The 15,187-nt window shown below is 48.8% G+C and overlaps 1 protein-coding gene and 1 long non-coding RNA gene across 7 annotated transcripts in view; one reads left to right on the top strand and one right to left on the bottom strand.

Moving 5' to 3' along the window:
- VPS37C (VPS37C subunit of ESCRT-I) overlaps window positions 1-3,354 on the bottom strand; it is a 21,749-nt gene extending 18,395 nt beyond the window's left edge. Inside the window, exon 1 of one of the 2 annotated variants that reach the window (XM_074231361.1) lies at window positions 3,124-3,354. The gene's annotated coding sequence lies outside the window, so the exon portion shown is untranslated. Of the gene's footprint in view, window positions 1-1,697; window positions 2,549-3,123 lie in introns of those variants that run through there. The other variant, XM_074231363.1, reaches the window with a different exon arrangement.
- On the top strand, window positions 3,340-15,187 carry LOC141518946 (uncharacterized). 5 transcript variants are annotated; one of them, XR_012477319.1, is made up of 4 exons: window positions 3,342-4,669; window positions 4,752-4,876; window positions 4,975-5,056; window positions 5,967-7,443. It is a non-coding gene; the product is annotated as an uncharacterized LOC141518946 (long non-coding RNA). The 5 variants fall into 5 exon arrangements; XR_012477320.1 differs by adding an exon at window positions 7,648-15,187 and having other exon boundaries at window positions 3,343-4,876; window positions 5,967-6,083; XR_012477317.1 differs by having other exon boundaries at window positions 3,344-4,876; window positions 5,967-6,083; window positions 6,566-7,443.

Below are 15,187 nucleotides of genomic sequence, written 5' to 3'. Positions count from 1 at the left end.
AAGCCCCCACTCAGCAACACCCCCATGGGGAGGAGCATCACAAGAGAACTCTGGTGGTGGATCCTCCGATTCCAGGCTAGGTAGCCCACTATCCCTCATCTACCTCCCTCTGCAGAGCCAGGCTCACCCCATCTCTGACTGAGCACCCCCTAGGGACAGGATCCAAGCATGCAGAACCAGACAGAAACCCAGGGGCTGGGTGCTCCCCACAAAGGTTCTTTCAGGGTCCAACATGGCAGGGGCAGCTTCTCGCCCAGGGTTTTGTGGCCCATGCACACCAATGCAAGGTGACCAATACAAGGTGGCCTTTGAAGGACCAGAGGCTGAACAGCTGCCCTGGACACCAAGGCCACCAGATGCCAAGGCCAGGATCCACCTGGTCCATTCTGGTTCAGTTGGTATTACAAGTTGACAAAGGGTGTGGCAAAGCATGAGGGAGGGTCAGGGCGGAGCAGGGAGAGCACCCCCACTGGCTCCAATCCCTCCAGTCACCTTTGGACCTGGCAAATCAGCACTTTCTGAGGGAGCCCTGGGCCTCAGTTTCTCCACCTGTGAAATGGGATGATTCACTGTCTGTACTTGCCTACCTCACTGGGTAAGGGGTGAGGAAGACCCCTTGTAAACTGTCTGTGCAGATATCTGATCCAGATACCTGGGGATGAGCTAAGATTGCCCTGGGGGGCACAAGAGGCCTTCCTGGGACTCAGCCCTGCCCACTCCTTGTCCTGCCCCTCTGTACCTGTCTCTCCTACATAACCCCCCCCCCCCAGCCCAGGACCCCTCCCCAGGGCCCTGGCTGAAGAGGAATGAGCCTGAGACTTGGCCCCCTGTTCTGTGGCTGGGGAAAGGGCAGGCAGCACTAGAGCTAAAATACGTTTCTGGTTCGCCTGACCAGAGCGGATCCATCATGGTTGCCTGGCAGGGTTTTCTTGCAAAGCTTTAAGCTTTCCTATAGGGTTTCTAGGAACTAAAATCTGACAAGACAAGAGTTGTTTTCTCCATGTCCTGGTTCACCCAGTCCACAACCGCCCTCCGAACAGTGGTCAGCATTGTAAGGACAGAGGCACTGCCAGCATCCCGATGGGATGAGCCCCTGGGACAGAGCCCACAGCTGGCACTCAGAATGGCAGACAGGCAGAAAGGGGGCATCTCCCCAGAAAAGCCCACCCTCTGGGGTGGCTAGGTGGCATAGTGGATAAAGCACTGGCCTTGGAGTCAGGAGTACCTGGGTTCAAATCCGGTCTCAGACACTTAATAATGACCTAGCTGTGTGGCCTTGGGCAAGCCACTTAACCCCATTGCCTTGCAAAAAAAAAAACCCTTAAAAAAAAAGCCCACCCTGAGCAGACAAAGGTAAAAGAGAATAGACAAGGAGCAGAGGAGGGAATAGGACCATGGTGGCTTGGAACCATGTGACAGTAGACACTGCAAAGGCCACAGACGAGATCACTTGGGGGCTCTGGTCAAGAGAGAAGAGCAGCCTGGGCCCCAGCCCAGAAGACCGCTTCTCATTCCCTAGCTGAGTGACCCTGAATAAGTCACCAACAACTTCCAGGCTCCATTTTCTCCTCTGTACAGTCAGGGTGCCTGAGATGATCCCATAAAGAACTTTCCAGACCACGAGACACCACAGAAATGCTGGCCATGATGGCGATGGCCCCTTGGACAGCCACCCCCCCATGCCCCCAGCTCCGTACCTGTCCAGAGACCGCAGCTTTGGACAGCAGCCCAGGAAAAGGCAGTCCCCGGCAAAGTCCCTTTCTCCCCATGCCCAGCCCTGGGTTCCATCGGGCCAAGGAGAGGTGGCCAGGTCTCAGATTGAAAGCCGGGGGGAACGGCGGCACAAAGGGATGAGGAGATGGGAGCGGCAGGGAGGGAGAAGAGCACAAGCAGAGGCAGAGAGGCTGGTGTCTGTGCCCGGGCTCTGCAGCTTAAGAAGCTTTTGTCCCCTGGGTGATGCCAGTGACAGGACAGGGGGAGTCCGGGATCGATGCCAGAAGCCTCAGCGAGCTGGCAGACCAAGGGAGCAGCCGGGTGACACCCATCCTCCACCTCAGGATCATCTGTGGCCCAAGAGAGCAGAAGCAACAGGGCAAAGATGGACAAGCCCTGTGATGCACGGGTCAAGAGCTCCAGGCTGGCAAAGCAGCGCGCCTGGGAAGGAAAACTCAATCCCCCCACTTTGCAGATGGGGGATCTGAAGCTGGGGAGAAGGGGTCAGCCGGGGGGTGCTGGCTGCAGGGAGGGAGGCCCCGGCCTCAGGGGTCTCAGCTCTGCCACCCCCCCAGGGCAGGTGGCTACAGCACCAGGCTGCCTCAGAGCCGCTGTGCCAGGGACCAAGGCCCCCCCAGCCATCGGGGCAGCCACCAAGTAGGGGTCACGCTGGTCTTGGGGTTCAGGCACTGCCTGCCCTGAGTATGGAATGGAAGAGACCCCGCCAGCAACTGGGAGACAGCTGGGGAGGGGGGTGGCGGACCTGAGGGACCAGCGAAGGCTTCGGGGAGCCCCCAGCGCTCTCCAGGCCCTGCTAAATCTTGCTGGCCCACCGTCCCCCCAAGGCTGCGGCTGGGATGCTCGCGGAGGACCCCAAGTCAGCTCCCCCCTGGGGCCAGGCTGCCCAGCAGCGTCGGGGGAGCCGGGAAACCAGTGAGCACCTCGCCCGTGGCTGCTAGGTCCCGGGGTCTGTGATGCCCCCCGTCCCGGGGCCCCCCGGCGCCCCCCATCCCGGGGCCCCCCGGCGCCCCCATCCCGGGACCCCCCATCCCGGGACCCCCCATCCCGGGGCCCCCAGGCCCTGACTCCCCCTGCTCCGAGTCCTCCCGAGCCCCTTCCCTTGCCCCCCGGGTGGGGGGTGTGAGGGGGCCGCCCCGCCCCGCCCCGCCCCTCCCCCCGGGGCTCGGGACCCGGTGCTAGAGCCGGGGGGAGGGGGAGGCGGCTGGAGGTCACGTGCGGCCCTCGCCTCCCTTTCCCCCCACCCACCCGGGCTCCAGGCAACGGCGTGAGTCACGCGCCCCCTCGGCCCAATCACGGCGCTCCGCCAGGACGAGGCTGCCGCGCCCCGCGAAGCCCCCTTCCTGGCCCCACCCCCGCGCAGCCCCGGGCCGGGCGCCCCGGGCCACTCACCGGCCGGCTCCCGCCGCCGCCGCCGCCGCCTCTCGCCTTAAGCCGCACGCTTCCGGGCCGGGGCGGGAGGGGGAGCGCCTGGCCCCGCCCACCGGACGTGACGCCGCCGGGCCCCGGAGGCTCCCGCTCTTCCCGCCGGCTCCGCTTTCTGGTCTTCATTCTCCTCGGCCGAGGAGCCGCGGCCTCTCCCCCCCCACAGGTATTGGTAGGGTCCAAGCGCCCCAAACCGACCCCTCCTCACTCCCGAGGTGGTATCGCCGGCCCCGCCCCCGAGACCGGCGAGGCCCGAGGAGTGCGCCTGCGCGAGCGGGACCCAGGCTGCGCGGCCTCGGGCCGGGCCAAGTCAGGTGACCCGCCCCCGCAGGGCGTGCGTGCGTGCGTGCCCGCCCCCGTGCCCCCGCCGCGCCCGCGGTCGCCTCACCCGGAAGGCCCCTGAGGGCTGCCCAGGCCTCCAGGGGGCGCGAGCCCGCCCGAGCCCCACCCGCCGCCGGCACCGAGTCATCGTGGGCCGCGGCCGGCCGAGGCTCCCCGGGCGCTGCCCGGGACGGGGGCGATGCCCGGCACCCCGCCCCCCGCGGGGGCTGCGGCTGGCAGACCCCAGCCAGACGGCGCCCGGTGGGACGGAGGCGGCGGGGACAGCACTCGCGGGGACCCCCTGCCCCCCACTGGACTGGAAGCCGGCCTGGCCCTGGCCGGGTGGGCGGGCCGAAGGGGATCCCGCCTCTCCGGGGGCGCCGAGGGAACTTTCGGCTCAATCAACATGAAAATAAAGCTCCGGCTAAAAAGAGCTGGACTGGCCGGTCCCTGGAGGGGCCCCCAAAGCAGCTCCCAGTGTGAGAGCCATGCGGCAAGACTGTCGGCCCAGAGCGAGAGCAGGCCCAGGCCCAGATCCAGCTCCCTGTGTGGCCCTGGCCGAGTCACCTCACCTCAGCCGGCCTCAGTTTTCTAATCCGTAACAGTGGCGGGAGACCAGCCCTCCTCCCTCCCAAGGTCAAATGAGATCGTAATTGTGAAATACAAGCTTAGCACATGCCTGATACATGGGTAAGTGCCCATCACAATCATTACAGAGCACACGCGCGCACACACACGCACACACACCTTAGAAGCAGGCAGCTGCCAATGCACAGGGACTTGATGGACTGCCAGGAGATCGGCCAGCTCCTTCAGGGAGTCCTGAAGTCTTGGCCCCACCCCAGAGTCTAGAACACCTCTGATATACCAGGCACAAGACATCATGGGTCTCATGTTGCAAGCACTCAGATGATTATTAAGTAAAGGAAGCTTATCTGGGGACTCCAGAAGGTTAATGGACTCACATTATCTTCACCAGGGTTGGTTGGTGGGTCAATGAGCATTTATTAAGCCTCTGTTATGTCACTTTTGGGGCTGGGCCCTGGGAAATAAAGGAGAAAGAGGAAGGAAGGATGGAAGGAAGAGAAAGAAAGCAACCCTGCCTGGTGTTCCAGAGCTTCATTCTATCAGGGATCTAATAGGGACACCTTGCTGTATCTATGGCACTAACATGAGCAGAACAAATATAAATGTATGGGTAAGCCGGTGGGCAGATAGAGCATCCCATTCCCTTAGGTATAGGGTCCTTTCCTCAATAGACTCCGTACTTCCAGGCTGTCCTTGACTCCTGATGTCTAACTGGATCCTGGAGAACGATGGGAGGACTGAAGAAAAGACAAGACCCTCAATGTCCATTCCCTGCAGAGCTCTGAAGGTCCTTCAGCCGAAAGATCCTGAGGTGGGAAAGAGACCTGGTCCTGTTCCACTCCCTGGAAATGGCCCCTCTGAGGTGTGCTGCAGGGCTGAGCTCTCTAATGGCCCCATATTCTCTTACAGGATCATTTTTAGACCAAGAGTCTAAAACCCTTCCAGATAGGATTCTTGTACAATGTCACTACATTCAAAGGACTCCTCCACAGTAAGTGAAGCCTATGAGATCAGTTTGGCATCAATTTGTGCATCTTACTAGTTACTTTATTTATTGATCCTTTTTTTTTTTCGGTTTTTGTAAGGCAATGGGGTTAAGTGGCTTGCCCAAGGTCACACGGCTAGTTCATTATTGAGTGCCTGAATCCAGATTTGAACTCAGGTCCTCCTGACTACGGGGGCCAGTGCTCTATCCACTGTGCCACCTAGCCACCCCTTACTAGTTACTTTAAATGGAGTGGAGGATGACTAAATCAGTCACCCGATCTTTACATTTTGAAGCAGGAAGATTATTTCTGTTGGTTTTCAGTCTCTTCATCTATCAAAAGGAAATGATAATAGCACCAACCTGAAAAATTTGTTGTGAGGATGAGGTAGGATAATATCTCCCAACCATTTGAAAACTTTAGTGAGCCATATAAACTCTTGCTATTTTGGCTTACTGGCAGCACTTGCCTCCTAGGGTTCTTTTTAGTTTTTGCAAGGCAATGGGGTTAAGTGGCTTGCCCAAGGCCACACAGCTAGGTCATTATTAAGTGTCTGAGGCCGGATTTGAACTAAGGTACTCCTGACTCCAGGGCCGGTGCTTTTATCCACTGCACCACCTAGCCGCCCCCTTCCTAAGGTTCTTGAGAACAAACGAGACATGGTACAATGGAAAGTTCCCTGGACAGGGAGTCAGTCAATCAACAAATATTACTTGAGCACCTACGAGGTACCAGATGCTGTGGAGAAGGGAAAAGGAGGAATTCATGTCAAATGGCCTTCCAGAGGCCCAGAGTTCCAATCCCAGCTCTTCTTTTGACCACTCTGACCTAGGGCAAGTCACCTAACCTAAGTCCCAATTTCCTCATCAGTAAAAGGAAGGAAGTCAGACTAGATGACCTCTTCATTCCCTTCAGGAGCATTGGGCCTCAGATGTTGAAGCACCCTGGATCTTCACCTAGCCTCTGAAGCTGCCTCTGAAGCCCCCTCTCCCCGGAACATCCCTCTGCTAGGCCTCTCCCCTTTTCCCATTGGTGAGTTCCTCCAGCAGCCACCATTTTGGAAGGGTCCAGGCCTGCCAGTTTTTATTCCTCCCCTGGCTCTGCTTCTGACTTTTTTAACTTGAACAATTCCCCCAACCCCAGCAGTGATATATCAAAATCAGTAATTGTTATGATTGTTATTGTGGTTCTTATTTGGCCACAATGAATGTAAGCTTCTCAAGTCAGGAACTGCCATTCTTTTGCTTGTAATTGGATTCCCAGTGCTTAGTAGTAAATTCTTAATAAATGCTTCTTGTCTTGCTGATCAGGTCCTTTCTAACTAGAAGGGTTTGATTACATGATGACATGGGAAGTGCTTTTCAAAATCCCAAACATTCCTCAAAGTCAGTCGTTAAGACTCAAAGCATTTGACACCCATTGGACAATCACAAGGAATTGCAGGCATTATTGATTGGAGTCCAGAACACTGATTTCTCCCCTGTTCTACAACTTAGACAGTCTTTTCATTACAGATGAGAACACCAAGGACCAGAAAGGTGAAGGGTCAGAGCTGAGAAGGGTCCACTTCTCTCCTGATTTCAAGTGCCCTTCACTTACCATCAAGCCAGGCCGCCTCTCCAAGGGACTTGGCTGATTCATGCCCATCATCGATAACAGAATCAGGGATTTGAACCCATGTCCTCTGGGAATCTGCTGTTCTTTCTTCCTTCTCTAATATAGCAGGAAGAGTAGTGGTTCTTCCCTATCCCCATAGCATGGACCAGCAGTGGATCCAATGATGTCCTGGGTTTTGGTTTTTCACTTGCAGATACAAGCAGGAAACAAGGAACTTTGCCAATGTTTGGCCACATTGAGGGTCGTGGTGTTCCCAGCTAAAATCAACATCAACATTTCCATCATCACTCATGTAGCCACTGCCAGCTTTTGCTTCTGGCGCCCTATTGTTCAGTTGTTCAATTATGTCTGACTCTTCATGTCCCCATGGACCATTCTTGTTTTCTTGGCAGAGATCCTGGATTGACTTGTTATTTCCTTCTCCAGTAACTTGCCTGGGGTCTCACAGCTAGTAAGTGTCTGAAACAAAATTTGACCTCAGGCCTTCCTGACTGAAAGCCTAGATAGCTCTATCCATTGAGCCACCCAGTTGCTTCCTCTGGAGACTTAGACCAGGACAGTTCACATCAACTCATTCCCAGTTTCTACCAGGACAGGAAGCATAGAGCCAATGAGGGATCAAGATCACCTGATGCTGGGGCAGCTAGGTGGCACACTGGTCCTCAAGTCAGGAGAACCTGAGTTCAAATCTAGCCCCAGACACTTAATAATTGCCTAGCTGTATGACCTTGGGCAAGACACTTATTCCCATTAAAAAAAAAAAGAATTAGCAATATCATATGATGCTTAAGGTTCTTCTCTGCCCCATACTATGATTCTAGACATATTATTTCATTGGTTGGGTAACTTCCAGTAAGGAAATTCCCTCTACCCCAATTTTATAGGAAGTATACAAAATAAAATATCTCAAACAAGAAACACCAAGAAGTTACAGTGCACATACTTTCTGCCCACAGTGATGAAGTATTTTATCTTTTAGCATCAAAGTGAATAGTACCAGCAGTTGGAGACCTCAGAATCAGAAAGACTTGGGTTCAAGACTCAACACTGCCACATGCTGGCTGCATGACCCTGGACAACTGTTTGACCTCTCGTGCCTCAAGAGGAAAGAAGAGGGAAAAGGAAAGAAAGGAGAAAAAGAAGAAAAGAAAGAGGAGAAAAAAAGAATAAAGAGCAAAAGGAAAGAAGAAAGGAATAGAAGAGAAGAGAAAAGCAGTCACAGATGAATTTTTTTGAGGTTTTTGCAAGGCAGTATGGGATTAAGTGACTCACCCAAGGTCACACAGCTGGGTAATTATTAAATGTCTGAGGTCAAATTTGAACTCAGGTCCCCCTGATACTAGGGCCAGTGCTCTATTCACTGCACCATCTAGCTGCCCCCACAGATGAATTTTAACAACTTTTTAAGGAACAATCAGTTGTGACCTATATAAATTTTCAGAATCCTTATATAAATTCACACTCATTCAGGCAAATAGGATTCTCAGAAGTGGATTTCATCACCCCCTTAAGGGTCCACAAGCCCCTCTGTGGAAAGGTGGGGGGTTTTCCTAATGCTGGCACCTCACACTTATTACTGTATGTTATTCCCAATATCAGTCACCAATGTTAGTGTCTATTCCACATTTAGCCAGTTCACTTCAAGTGGGTTGCATGAATGGATTTTGCTTAGAGGCTATTGTGAGAACCAAAGGACAAAAACATGTTCCATGAACTGGAGTCATTAGCCAGTCATTAAATATTAGATTTCTACTATGTGCTAAATACTCTGGTCACGAATAAAGGCCAAAGACAGGCTGTGCCCTCAGGAACCTCATAGTCTAACATACAGACAGCTATGTCCAAACAAGTTATATATAAGATACACTAGAAAAACTGTCAGAAAACAGTTGATGTTTTCAACAGCTCTTGTTGATGGCAAAATCTATGCTGAGACTTGAAAGAGGCCGAGGAAGTTAGGGGTGAATTGAAGAGGAAGAGACAAATGGGTAGCAAGGATGCCCACGGAGAATACTTGTATGCCAGCCTTGTAGAGGCTCACTCAACCATTAACAAGAAGACCAGAGTGCCTGGATCAGGAGGGCAGTGTAAGAAGGATGGTCAGGGTGAGGGGGCCAAAGCAGAGGGTGACAGCTTGTAAAGGACTTTGGATGCCTAACTATTTGACTATGTTTGCTCTTATAAGTGATAGGAAATTATTCATATTTATTGAGGAGGGGAGTGACATGGGTAGACCTGTACTTTAGGAGATCACTGACAACTGAATGGCAAGAGGCTTGTGGATCAGTCCAAGCATCGTCTAAGTATGAAGAACTTTGTTCCAGAATGGTGCTATCATCAGGGGAGAGAAGGGGGCACATTCAAAGAGATGTCAGATTGGTGAGATTGCTGAGCTTTGGCAACAGATTAGAAATGAGAAAAAGCAGATAAGAAAGAGTGAGGAATCCAAGATGACACTAGGCTGTGGGTCTGAGAAAATGGAGGATGGTGGTAGCCTCAACAATACTGGAGAAGGGGCAGCTAGGTGGCACAATGGATAGAGCAACGGTCCTGGAGTCAGGAGTACCTGAGTTCAAATCTGACCTCATACATTCAACAATTACCTAGCTGTGTGGCCTTGGGAAAGCCACTTAACCCCATTGCCTTGCAAAAACTAAAAAAACTAAAAAAAAATACTGGAGAAGTTTGGAGGATGGGAGAGTGAGGGCGGAATGAAGTTATGAACTTTGTTGGGGATGTGTTACATTTAAAATTCTACGGGCTATCTGGTAAAAGATGTTCAATAGGCAGTTGGAGATGGAGGTGAGCAGCCAGGGCTGGATAAGCAGAACTGAGAATCTATCATAGAAATGATTCTCGAAGCAACAGAATCCATAATTCACCCAGTGAAATAATATAAAGGAAAGGAAAAAGACCCAGGACAGAACCCTGATTGGACACCCACGGCAGGAATGACTGGAGGAGGATCAAGCAAAGAAGGCTGAGATGGAATGGCCAGAGAAGAGTGTCACAAAAATCTAGAGAGAAGAGAGTATTGAGGAAGGACAGTGATAAAGGCTTCAAAGAAGTCAAGAAAGATGAGTATTCAGATTCGACAAGAGAGGATTTGGACTGTAGAGACGGCTTCAGTTCAATTGGGTTTAGAAGGCAAACTGAAGAAAATTGCAGCCCCTACCAATTTTAGAATGGCAAATGGGCCACCATAAAATTTAATAATCAGTCATGAGCTAGTTCAAGCTGACTCTGGCACTCCCTTAATTCAAAGCAGGTGCTCCAAACAGTTTACCAATCAGTTTCACTTCTGAATGTGTCTTCATCACAGAACAAATTACTCCCTCGTTCTAGGACATAGAGATTTTGCTGGCAATCCACTGCTGAGCTGGGTAAACAGGTTTGCTCAGAGTGGCACAGGTGTACTGGGCTTCACTTCCAGCAAACTGTGGCATTAATTCCAATTCCTGAGTGTCTTCTGCCTTGTTCCGATGATCTCTCCAAGCTCACAAGGTCATAGTCGAAGCCTGTTCTGATTGTAGTACACCTGGAGCCAGAACAAAAAAAGTCATCCCACAGCTGAGACAGAAGCAGCAGTAGCAGTGTCAGTGTACAGAGAAGCCGGGTGACAGATGGAGTCGGGAGATGAGAAACCAAGGCCTCTTTATCTCCACATCCAGAGGGTTATTTGTATTCCTCATTCAGTTGACGCCAAGGAAAGAGATCAAATCAACTGGTTAGTTCCTTTTGTAAGAAAACTCCAAATATTTTTCTTTACCACACAGTAAGCCAACAGAGATAGACAAACAGAAAACAGAATACCTATGCATACCCTGAAGGAAGAAGTCATAAGCTTCCAGAAGTAAGATAACAAAATAAATGTCTAATACCCAAACGTAGGGAAGGATAAAATAAGTAAAGAGAACTATAGATTAATATCACTAATGAATATTGATACAGATCTTTGAAATGAAATTATGGCAAGTAGAAACCAAACTTTAAATAATGTATTTAAAAATGACCAAATTGAATTTATACCAGAGATAAACGGATGGTTCAGTGTTAAGAGCACAGTTAATGTAATAATAATAATATTAAAAAGAATTATGGGGGAAAAAATCTAGATTCAACTTTCATTCAAAAAAAGTGCTGAATTTCCAGTCAATGTACAGGGATCAAATCCCAGTTCTTTTGTTTAATTGTATGACTTTTTATCACTCTAGACCTCACTTTCCTTCTCTGCAACCTGAGATTAGATTTCAGAGATCTCAAACTCCAGGACAGTGCCCTAAACCAGATGAAAATGTTATTGGGGGGGGGTGTTTATGGAGATGTTTAACAAAATAAATAAAAATACAGTGCAACACAGATAATGCTATACTGCCATATTTTGAATTCATTGACTTGTAAGATCTGTATCCTGTTCACATACCCTAGGCTTATTGGAGACCTCATATTTCAATATTTTTAAGGAATCACTGGATTTATCTAATGTGTATACTCATATAGACATTCCCTCTGATTTTTGATAGATGATCCCCCAGATTTCCTGTATCTCCAAAACTCATTTTCCTGCAGCTAACCTGAAGAGGAACCTCAGACAAGAGTGATTTAATCATTTCATTGCTGAAATAATACTTGAGAAAAGCACTAGACATTGCACTCCAATGGCATAGTATTCAAGGTCCTACTTCCATTCCATAGAATAGTGAATTATGAGAATTTTGCAATCCTTGAGTTTTATGCACAAGCCCAGTACACCTGCACCACTCTGAGAAAACCTGTTTACACACCCAATAGTGGATTGTCAGTAAAATCTCTAAACTGAACTACTGGCTTGGATGCCATCAGGAGATAGGGGAGAAAACAAGTTAATAGAGTATACATAGGACCTGGGTTGACTCTGCCAAGTTATTTCCTTCTCAGTTTTTTCATCCGAAAAATGTGACCTGATTTCTAAGGTCCTTTCTGTCTCCACATCCAATGACCCTATGGAGGATATTTGAGGGATAGCAAGCCAGAAGAGACCTAGGAACTGGAGTTCACACCAGAGTTTGCTGGAAGCCAGATGAGTAAAATCAGAGGAGAAAATCAACAGACTTACGAAATATAAGTTCCTGCCAGTGATTTGTCAAGTGAATCCTTTTACTTAAAACGTCAAAGAGAGAAAGGAAATTCCCAGAGACAGGGAGATCAGAGGATCCTAGAAGGGACACTAGTGGTTTTCTGATCTAAGCCCCTTATTTTACAGCTGTGCCCAAAGTCAGAAGTTCCTATTATCAGTAGTGGGAGGTAATCTCTTGATTCTTGACTCTAGGATCAACTGTTCTTCACTAAATCCTTTTCTGGAGTCATGAGAGTCACAGGAGCTGCTACTGAACACCTGATAAGCACAGCCTTGCTAATAAAAGTGATCAAGAACTTCCCTCCACGGAAGAGTTCCCAGTCCACAGATCTGTGATTAAGGGAGTTATTTGATCCCTTGTAGATTCTTGAGTCTCAGCCAAGATGGACTTAGACAATAATGACCCATGTTTACTTAATCTGGTGACATCCAAGCAGTTCACCTAAAAGTCAGTCTATGCTGGATGGGGGAAAGCTTTGAATTCAACAGGAATATTCTTGGATGCCTCTTGGAATCTATTCTCATAGCATTTGAAGAATACCAGGATAGGCTATGATAAGATTGAGGGTGGCCAAATAGATGAGACATGGACCCATGCCAGCAGGTTAACAAGCATCAGGGATACAAGGCTGAGAGGGCAGAAGAACATCTACCCCCCCCCCGCAATGAGGAACCATATCCCTCTAGAGCACATTAACCACCATTCAACCCCTACCTGGACAAGAATTCTCTCTATGGCTTAGCCAGCAGGGGTAGCGTTTGAAGACAAGAATGACTAGTCCCTCATCCAGGTGATAAACTTTTAAGGGGGCTGATGTCTTCAGACTTAAGTCTTCTTTTTTCTACAGGTTAAAACTGTAGTTCCTTTGATCATTTCAACAACTAGATAGTGTGGTAGCTAGAGGGATAGAGCCAAGTTTGAAAGATCTATGTTCAAATCATGCCCAAGATACTTGCCATGTAATTTTGGGCAAGTCATTTTAGCTTTATCTCAGTTACCTCATCTTTAAAATGGGGATGATAATAACAGCATCTAACTCCTATATTTGTTGTAAAGTCAAATGAGATAACCTATTTGAAATAGTTTGTAAACTTTTGCCATATTAATACTTATTATCTATAGTGATCATGAATCAGGGATGTTATGACTCCTCTGCTGTCCTTAGAGTGTACCAGGCTAGAATTATGTCTATCTGCTCCCCTAAATATTTCTAGTCATAGGGGTGTGATTTTCTGGTACAAGCTAAGTATCTAATCATTGTTCATTAATTAAGGAAAGGGAAGATTCAGGCTTTATATCCAAGGCTTGACTCCCTTTCTACCAAATAATTAGTTCCACAAGAAACACAAAAAGACATTATCGAAGAAACCTATTTGCCAATAGCAAAACAGATCAGAGAAAGTATACATAGGAGAATAAATAAGAGATATTACAGAATGAAAGAGTTCTCTCTGGCATTTAAGTAACTTAACAAAGACAAGAACCCCAGATCTCACTCAAGGGGAAATCCCCCCAAAAGTCTCTAGTGTAGCATGATGAGTATAGAGAAATGATGTAGGCTGCCCACTTCTCTCATGCCAATTTTTTCCCCATCAGGGACATAAAGCAAGATTAGCATCTTCCATCTTCCCTCTCCAAACTGGAAGCCAGAAGCTCCCAAAGTGACGAAAGAGCCTGAAAAGACTTGAAAGAAACCAAAAGCAAATCCAAAGTCTTGAAGAAAAAAAAAAACCTAAAACAAAACAACAGGGCGGCTAGGTGGCGTAGTGGATAAAGCACCGGCCCTGGAGTCAGGAGTGCCTGGGTTCAAATCCGGTCTCAGACACTTAATAATTACCTAGCTGTGTAGCCTTGGGCAAGCCACTTAACCCCATTGCCTTGCAAAAAAAAACCCCAAAGTCTTGAAGAGAGTGAAACCTTTGCCAATCCCCACCCCCATACAGGCACAGGACATTGATCTCTGTCATTTAGGAGAGTGTCCTATACCAGTGGACTTGGATACGAGGGTCACATTACTCCTATTGTGTGTGTGTGTGTGTTAGCATTTCACAGCATTTCAAGTTCCAAGCATCCACCTTGCTGGATCTCTTCTGAATCACAGAAAGGACCTTCAAATCCCATCTGTGTCCAAACAAGAGGTCCTTTTTCCCCAGTAAGTGCTCATCCATCAAGACCTCCATTTAGGGAGCCATCTTCAGCAAGACCTCCAGTCAGAGAGTCCATTGAGGACACCCCATTTGAAGAAGGTTCAATGGAAAAAGAACTTGTCCTTTCTCCTACCTACTACCCTTACTTTTGCCTTCTAGGATTGAGTAGACTATAGTTCAAGAAGCCTCAACATCTTGGATTTCACTGTGTCAGAACTGAATGGAGGCAGGAAACAAATCATATGCCTCCAGTCACCATGATGAAAACCCTGAGTGTGCTCCAGAAGATGGCACTTGTTTCAACTCTCCTTCCTCCATTTGACTGTTGTCATGTCCTCCCTGGCTCTTTGCTTCCCTAAGTTAAAACATCCCAGTTCATTTATCAGTTCCTCTTGGGACTTGGGTTCCAGGTCCTTCAGAAACAAGTCATTATCCTCTGAAGACACCCAAGCTTTTCAGGATCCTTATTCGACCGAGGCATTGAGAATTGACTGAAGCCAGAAACCAGAGGTGGCCTAGCCAGGGTAAAATATAGCCAGACTATCTCTTTCTAAACATTGTGCATAAACTATGATCCCATTTAGCTCTTCAGGCCTCAATTACTGCCTTTGTAAAATGGAAGTAGATGAGCTCTCAGAATCCTGCCAGCTCTGAATCTTTAAGTAGCTATTTTGTGTGAGGCCCTGAAATGGTGGTTCTCAGAGACTATCAGCTCCCACCGACCTTGTACAACATTGACCATCAACCACTCATCCATACACCCAGCAAGCATTCCCAAGGCATTTGTGATTTAGCAAGAATAAAGAAAAATGATTTGGGCCTTCTGGGACCTTGCATCCCCTTGAAGGGACACTCAGTCAAGACCTCCAAGGGGCCTTCTGTTTTGGTGCACATTTAAGGTTAGGGTTTACCTAACCCTAACCCTAAATGATTAGAATGGTCCCCAGGAAAAAGATACTGTCCATTCTTCCTTGACCCCAAGACATGGATTATATGCAGATTAAGGACCTGAGATCAGGGAACTCATAGATGGATATGCATTGTGTGACTAATTCCATTTGACTAAGTCAGTTATCACTGAAAATTTCCTGAATTGGGAACAGCTAGGTGGTGCAGTGGGTAGAGCACAGGCCCTAAAGTCAGGAGGATCTGAGTTCAAATTTACTAGCTATATGACCTCAGACATGTCACTTAACCCCAATGCCTCACAAAAACAAAAAGACAAAAAAAGAGGAAAGAGAGAGGAAGAAAGAAA

This window comes from Macrotis lagotis, chromosome 3 (genome assembly GCF_037893015.1).
Source record: "Macrotis lagotis isolate mMagLag1 chromosome 3, bilby.v1.9.chrom.fasta, whole genome shotgun sequence".
Taxonomy (NCBI): Eukaryota; Metazoa; Chordata; class Mammalia; order Peramelemorphia; family Peramelidae; genus Macrotis; species Macrotis lagotis.
The sequence above is the reverse complement of the archived record's forward strand: the minus strand, read 5'-3'. Positions and strand labels throughout refer to the sequence as shown.